Genomic DNA, 8,065 nt, shown 5'->3' with positions numbered 1-8,065 from the left:
GAGTAAGATCAGGTGGGAGTCCAATACTGGTAATTTTTAAAACCTAAATGTTTGTTGACATTGTTGTGGAGGAATAAAGTCTTAATGGACAATCTCTTTTGATATTGAAGAAAGATGTATCTTGTGTTAGTATGGCTGTATTGCATGTCCTGTTGTATTTTTTCATTTAGGGATGGTTATATATAATTACAATAGTCATGTACGGATATAAAGTAATTCTGTGTGTGGCCTTACATGAGGAATTCAAGACGTGAAAGAAGAAGAATCCGAACCTACCAAAACTGAATATGCAGTTGCCAAAGTATCTTCGAGAAAAACTTCCAGAGAAGAAAACTGCACGTCTTAGTCACGAAGTTGAATATTTTATTGCTTCAAAGCCTGTGGACTGTTCACTTGACTCTCCATGGGCGTCTGTAAAGGAGAAAGCAGATGTCAGTTTTACGATCCGTGAATCTGTGGCATCTTTTATGGACCAAATGCTACGTCATCAGTTTTTCCATAGAGCAAAAAATAAAATTAGATATGCATTTAAAGCAAATTTTTGAAGCTGGAAATGAGGCATATGGTTAGATTTATGATCCTGTTAGACCCTGGATCATTGGGACGTTAATGGTGGTTGGGGCTGTACTAGTGTGTTGGTTTCCATTATAGCCCAAAACCGTTCGACATTTCTGGTTACCCAGAGTTGCTGCTGCTGGCTTCTTTGTGTTTATTATTCGACTAGCTGTTGTTCGTGTTGTGGTGTTCGTCCAAATTTGGTTAGTGTCATTTGGAAAACATCACTTGTGGGTACTACCAACTTTAAAGAAGATGTTGGTTTGTTGAATCATTTTGGCCATTGTATAAGTATGAATATAAAGGTAACAAAAAAGACAAAGATAAAAAAAAAAAAGTAAAAGAGAAAAAGGACAGATTCTAAAGATCTGTGGACTAAGAGAAAGAAGAATCTGCCAGTGATCAAGTAATTAAAGATCATATGCACACAAAATCATAACAAGAAAGTGATGGTGAGAAAAGTAAAACTGAAATTGGAGATAATGGTTTTGGAATTGTTGATTGAAAGTGGGCTGTTAACGAACAAGCTTTTTCCACTTAATCCCACAGATTATTAGGAGATTGAGATCCAAGGATGGGGTTAGTAAGAGGAGATCCTTGAGTTTTGAGATGTGGAAGTTCTGTCTTCAGGCCATTTTTCTATCATTTCGCGAGTGCAATCTGTCATAAAATTCAGGGGGAATGGTATGCTGAGATAAGGTTAGATGTTCGTTGGAGCTAAAAGAGTAATTTGAAATGCTGTCAAATTTACACTTGCCAAATGGAGATCAAGTTGTTAAAAAGTTAATCATAGAAGAGTTTAAAAAAGAATTTTAGACGGTGGGGCAATAAACGATCAAGTACCCGATTGATAAGTTATGCTGATAACATTTAACCACGTGATCACAGAATTCAAAGCTGACTTAAGCTCTTTCACAAGTTTACAGCCAAGGAGTAGACATCAGACAGGTCTGTCTGGTGTCTCCTGAATCCAGACCTGTCCCACCGAAGGGGATTTATAAACCACTTGGAGGAGGGGAAGATGTTCTTCGGGGAGCGGGATATCTAATCATGGCAATCTTGGATGCGACACTATAGCAAAGACTGTTAATATGTTGTTGAGGTGGTGAGAGTGAGGATAAATTTTTTTGTGTCTCAGGGAGTGGAGAAAGATTTCATCACGTTGACCTCCGAGATCATCATGATGAGCTGCATGTCGAAAGCTGTTTTTCTCTCTCTAAGGACGTTATCGTATTGATTGGAGAGTATCATGAAAGGTTGGGGGGAGGGGAGTTCGTGCAAGGATGCGAGAGGGTGTCAATGAAGTCACGTGATCGGGGTGGTCGTACAGCCGCTGAACCAACATCAGAAATCCCATTAACAGAGAGGTGGTCTGACAACTCCTCACTTTCTCTTTCGTTTCTTCTTTTTCTTCTCAGTGCCGTCCGAGGCGTCGTTCGATGAGTGATTTTACTTTCTAATGCAGCCCTCGCCGCATTCCTGCAGCTGCTTGGAGATGCGCGTCTGGAAATATGAACCCAGCTGCCTACCGAACCGAACAGAAATGTCAACCGAATCTTCTGATTTCAGGAGACTCGAGAAGAGTGGGAAATAAAATTCGTCACGTGTTTTTCTTTTGCTTTTATTTTGGGGTGTGTGAGGAGATTGGTTAATTTACACGTTCTCTAGCTTGACCAGAAAGAAGTTTGACCTCAGCAGACGTGAGAGTTCTCAGAAGTGATACACCAACAGAGATGAACTGAAGCAGACATGCTCAGAAAGATGTCCCATAGGAGTTGAAGATGCACCACGAGTTGGGACACTGATGACGTACATGCAGATCTTGTGGATTCTTAATAAAGGTATGGGATATAGGGACTTATGGGTCCTCCTCGTAAACGCATTGAATTATTTGGGAAAAAAAAAATATTGTATATAAATAGAGTTAACTTTTATTTGTTTTATTTTTATGAGCATGCCTGAGCGAGGTATAGCTAATTTAAATTCGTTACCATGTCTGGCTGTACTAGAGGTCACCTAATGCAAGCAGGTTAGGTCCATAAATCACGTGACCTTTTGTGCTTTTAAACTTGTCTAGAATTTCTTTAATCGGAAGCCGTATGATGTTAAGAAGGAGGGAAAAATTGGCGTCTCCCCTAAATTCTTTAATAAGAAAGTCTTTGAGTTTGGGGAAAAGTGGTAAAAATGTGAAAGATGCAGAATTCTGGGTTTGTATGTTGAAGAGCATACCCAGAGAATCGATACTGCTGACGCCATAAGCGTTAACAGCGCCAGTCCTAAGGGAAAGTACTGTGGGGATAACGCATCTGGGTGTCGGATTGAAAAGGGCCCCAAATTCAAACAAAGGAGATCCCTCTTTGTCCTGGAATGGAGCACTGGGTAGCCAAACATTAATTCTTGGATCTGTAACTCCTGAATTGTTGTATTAGTCCTGGACGCCAATATATGTTGTTTGCTAATTACTTGTATTCTTGACTAGCATGCATGTACGAAGGAGAAAGAAAAATTAAATTTAAGAATCCCTTAGTCTGAGATTATAGTCGAACTGAAGTTATTGTTTATTCAGGGCTTTAGTATTCAGTGGTAAAAATATTTTTTCTGCTTGCTAAACATTATAGATTCTTCGATTTTCTTTAAACCAAGTTTTGCTTTTCGTAATGACATCTCTTGTTTCTCAAGAGAATTTTCTGTCTTTTCAAGCCTGGCCAAGACAGAGAATACGGATATTGACTTACTGAAACACAAGGGTGGAAGAGGTAGATAAGCAAACAGATACCCGTATTTTGATCATGCGTGGGTTGCAAAATGATATAATTCAAAAGCTGCTAGCCGGAGTGAAATTTGAAAGTGTTTTTGAACACAGACCGAAATTATAAACAATGCTAAACCTCAATTTGAGGTTTAGTATTGTTTATATTTTGCTAAAGATCCAGTTATCATACAGATTTGAACCTTGGATCTTGTAAAACGAACCAGCTATCTCCAGTTGAAATGTTAATATTTTCATGGCGTAGTTAATCGGTCTCAGACGAAGATGGCTTTTGTCTCACGGAAGTTCGGATTTTTAAGCAAACTGACCAAGGATACACATGATTAAAGACAAAAGATAATGGCGTCTCATAAGATTAACTTCTTTAGTGCTTAGCACACTTCGACACCTTAATGTTAACTTAATACATCAACGAAGCCAGTTAAGCTCAGTTGGCTTATTTTGGATTAGTTGAAAAGAAATTCAGTGACGCATCATTATATTGTACTTGTAATTTTTCATGAGTTCTCAAGGTCGGTTTGTCTTTAACGCGTTTCAAAAAATTAATTTCCTTATCGGAGTTTGAGTTTTGGTTTGCTGTAAGGTTTCAGGCACATCAGCAATTCAGGTCATATTGCACCTTAAACAGTATAACATGCCTATAAATTGTATGTGTTCTATGGGCAGTTTGCTGTTCGCTGGAAGAAAAACTCGTTTCCAAGAGAAAAAACGATGCCACCCTCTCTTGAGGCCGACCATCTCAGCCACGTTGTGAAAGAGACCAATAAAAATTCCCCGTGTCACTAACGGGATTCGAACTCAGGTCCTTTCCACCCGATGTTGGGAGGACGGTGATTATACCAACTGTGTTACCCACCAGGGTAGTTTGAGTGTTCTGCCCCTCTTTCGAGACGCACACTACGCCACAAATACTCTTTCCTAGCTTTCCACGTTGTCGGTTCACCCTGCTATTTGTTATGTGGCAGGTGTTCTTTCGGGTCAGTGGTTCCAAATTATGGGGAGGATTCCATCGAAGTTCACACCAGCCCACTTCATACACAAACGTTGACACAATGGAAGTAGTCAGTTGACCTCTCATGCATACACACACACGATTTGGGTGACCTCTCATCCATGGTTATTGATCAGAGAAAGAGATTGTGAACACAGAAAAGTGAGCTGCCTAACCTACTTAAGCATCCGACTTTTAAATATGTGGACGGTGTCTCCATACACTCGCGTACACCATGTGGAAAGTTCTGAAACATTGTTAGTTTGACTTCAGGGTTCGAATGAAAATATTTTACGAAGTGGAACGCTGGTCAGGTAGTAGAACAGACGATAGTTAACGCGTTTAGACATTACGAGGTCTGTGGGGATAAAAATAAATCCAACATCCAAGAAATGCATATTTATGTATATACATAATGTACCTGTTGTCTTCATTTCTGTCCGTCCGTATGTAACAACTGGACTCCCAGTGGAGGCCTTTTCGTGAACTTTTATATTTGGACCTTTTAGAAAGATTTTTTGAATTTCATTAAAATCAGACCAATTGAAATCCAGCAGTTATCATTTCTTGTACGTCCGGCTGCATGTACTAACTTGACTCTCAGTGCATCGTGGAATTTTATATATCTGGTTCTTGTAGAAATATGTGTTGAGCCTTCCAAAATTTCATTAGTATCTTGTAGCCGAAGTACTAGATGTTGTTTGTTGGCATGCACTGGTTGGAAGAATAAATGGATAATGTGGCAAATGCGCGAAAACGAAATTTCTGTCTTCAGATGCGGTCTCCTGATCTCAATACAATATTAGCATTAGTAGTGGCAATGATGCAAGAAAGCAGCCTTAGCATCAGCCAAAAAAAAAAAAAAAAAACCGTCCCATTTCACCCATTCATCCCCTCTAATAGTTTGTATAGTTCTTCCTTGAATTTATTTAAGCTATCAACTTCCACAACAACATATGGAAGTTTGTTTCAGCAATCAACCACTAGCTGGCTAAAGGCAAACTTCCCACTTCTATTCTGCAACCATCCTTCCTCAATTTTAATTTGCGCGCCCCCCTCATGTGTGTATTCTGAGCAAGAGGAACAGTCCCGTCAGCATTGATCTTGCTCAATCAGTTCAAAGCTTTAAACACCTCAATCGGATCATCTCACAGGTGCCTAGTCTCCAGACGCTGCAATTTGCAGAACTGAAGCCTTTCTTGGTAAGAGAACCCCTTCGTTGCCCTTCTCTGTACTCGTTCTTCTGTACTTCGTTGTTCTTCTCTGTACTCGTTAAATTGAGGCCTACAGATCTGCATGCAGTACTCTTTTACAAGTGACTCCATTCGTTTTCCCGGAACAGAACTTAAACTAACAGGTCTGCAATTACTCGTGTCATCCTTTGCGAATTTGTGATATATTCGCGTATCTCCAATCCGTGGAGACCACCCCCGAATCCAAGGATGCTCTCATAATTATGGCTGCCATCCTCCTCACACCGGGTGGAGGATGACTTGGGTTTGAGCACCGTCGATGACGTTAGGAATGTTTATGGGCCTTTTTTATAACTTGACTGAGTTAGTCGGGCTCAGTTGAGGGTAGCGTGGTTTTTTTCTCCCAGAAACTTCGGTTTTTCTTCGAGCAAACAGAAAATCGACCACAGAACACAATTTGTGGACATAATACTTCGGGTAGATGGGGCAATCTTCGAGTGGCCCAAAATATAATTTTTTTTTCATTTATGATTCTAGTACTGTTTCACCACTCCTAAAAAATAAACACGTGATTTTTCTTAGGGCTGCCTCCAATCAAACTTTTGTGGCCCCATTAAGCCTGCGCAAAACAGTTTCTTTCTCACCAGCAAGTTGGGCCTGAATTTTTCATATTCATAAAAGTGAAACTTTCTGCATTTCTTTACCTTGTCTCAACTTGACTCTTAGCCTTTTCATTTCCTTGGCTTCGTTTTTCATTTCTTCGCAATTTCTTAGATATTTTCGCCTCGCCAGGGGCTTCCATATTCTCAGCCGCTACCCTTCAGCATTCCCGGAGGGGTCTTTTAAGCATCCAACTTTGTAACAGTCTGGCACGGTGTTCGTCAGTCGATTCTCAACACTGGTAGCTGTGTAGAGGGCGCCGCCAACATTTCTCCAGGAAATCGATAAGCTGTGCGTTCGTTAAAATTTGTTCTTTTCCTGCCACGGCAATCCCTCACAGCGTCCTGTTGGGTGCAACACCTTTCGTAGCTAGTGCCCCAAATCAAGTTTCTATGGCAACCGCAGTGTCTTGTTTCACAGAAGGCGTTTGAACCATTTGATTCTTTGGATTAATCTCGTTCCTAATCCCCCGGCATTCAGATGCTTCAATGGAAATCTTTCTGGCGCTCGGATGCGTGTGGACTTATTAAAGTATGGGGGAAACAAGGCCATCTGTCACATGTCAAACTGTCAGTTGCTTGCGATGGGTGCACTCAGGAAAGCCGGTTATGTTAGCATCCTTTTGTGTTGAAGGAGATAGTCTGTTTGTCCTTGTTCAACAGTCTTGCTGGAGTAGTGGAAATCTGGGAGACTTAATTTATTCGAATCTTATCCATGTTTAGCAGCTGATGAGCAAAAGTATTGAGTTCTCCCCCCCTTCTACTCACCTCTTGTCTCTCCCTAACTCTTTTCATCTCCAATTTCTTACCCCTGACCTTGCAAATCCATCATTTCCCCTTCAAAAAGAGATTAAAGAGGATTATGATCATCTGTTATTTGTTTAGCGTCTTTTTGAGAGGACCCTACCATGAATGCCTGTGACCTATTTACATCTTAAACCTGTTAAGGCGTCTGAGATGAATATAGTGGTCCCACAATATTTATTAAAATTTTAAAATTTATTTAAAAGCAGAATCTGGACATCCTCTATTATAAAACTTTCATAATCCAAAGATATTGCAGTCATCAAAAATTTGAGATTAATCTCTGAAATGCCTTCAGGATTAATGTTTAATTAATAATTCTAATTAATTATAGACCAGAAGAGAGACTTTGGAGAGTATTTTCAGCAAAATATGTACCACCTTTAATGCACCAGTTAGATTTGCATCTTTCAGACAAAATTCGCTCCAATCCCTAAACGAGATTGCAGCATCCATCATCACTGGGTCTCTAAGGAAATCAATAAGAAAGTGCTCTGAGATAAGGGTGAATCTCAATCTTACACTGTATATGGAAAGAAGACCCTCGATGAAAAGTCTATAAACCAATAGTAATTACCATAGATTCAGATCGCGAAGAAAAGGCTAGGAGGCAAAATCATTCTTCCAATCGATCCATGCATCTTCGGGATTCAGCAACTCGACAAACATATCTGCATACCTTGGTGTTATTTTTTTTGTTCAACTAAAGAACGTCGGTGTTCCATAGGATTTCTCTTACCAGAAAGATGCAGTGATACTCCATCAAGGATCGATACGTTGGATCGAAACTCCTCGGGTTGATTGTCTCAGGCAACCAGCTAATATATTCTTCTAAGAATAAGAATTATTGATAAAAAAAAAAAGGTCAGGAACTGACTTTGTATCTTATCGAGTTGCAACTTGTAGCAACATGTTCGGTGATTCATGTAAATCCATGAAGACCTCGTAGGTAGCACAGTTGGTACGATCGCCGTCCTCCCCTCACCGGGTGGAAAAGACCTGGGTTCAAATCCGGTCGATGAGGAGAGGAATTTTTATGGGCCTTTTTCAAAACATGGCTGAGTTAGTCGTTCTCAGGTGAGAGTAGCATGGT

At 40.1% G+C, this 8,065-nt stretch overlaps 1 pseudogene; it reads left to right on the top strand.

Annotated features, from left to right (window-relative positions):
- The first annotated feature begins 287 nt into the window (after window positions 1-287).
- On the top strand, window positions 288-919 carry LOC150085054 (translocation protein SEC62 pseudogene; annotated as a pseudogene).
- The last annotated feature ends 7,146 nt before the right edge of the window (window positions 920-8,065 follow it).

This window comes from Mastigoproctus giganteus, chromosome 6 (assembly GCF_048544385.1).
Source record: "Mastigoproctus giganteus isolate SK-2022 chromosome 6, ASM4854438v1, whole genome shotgun sequence".
NCBI classification, from domain to species: Eukaryota; Metazoa; Arthropoda; class Arachnida; order Uropygi; family Thelyphonidae; genus Mastigoproctus; species Mastigoproctus giganteus.
This window is presented reverse-complemented; position numbering and strand designations above follow the sequence as displayed.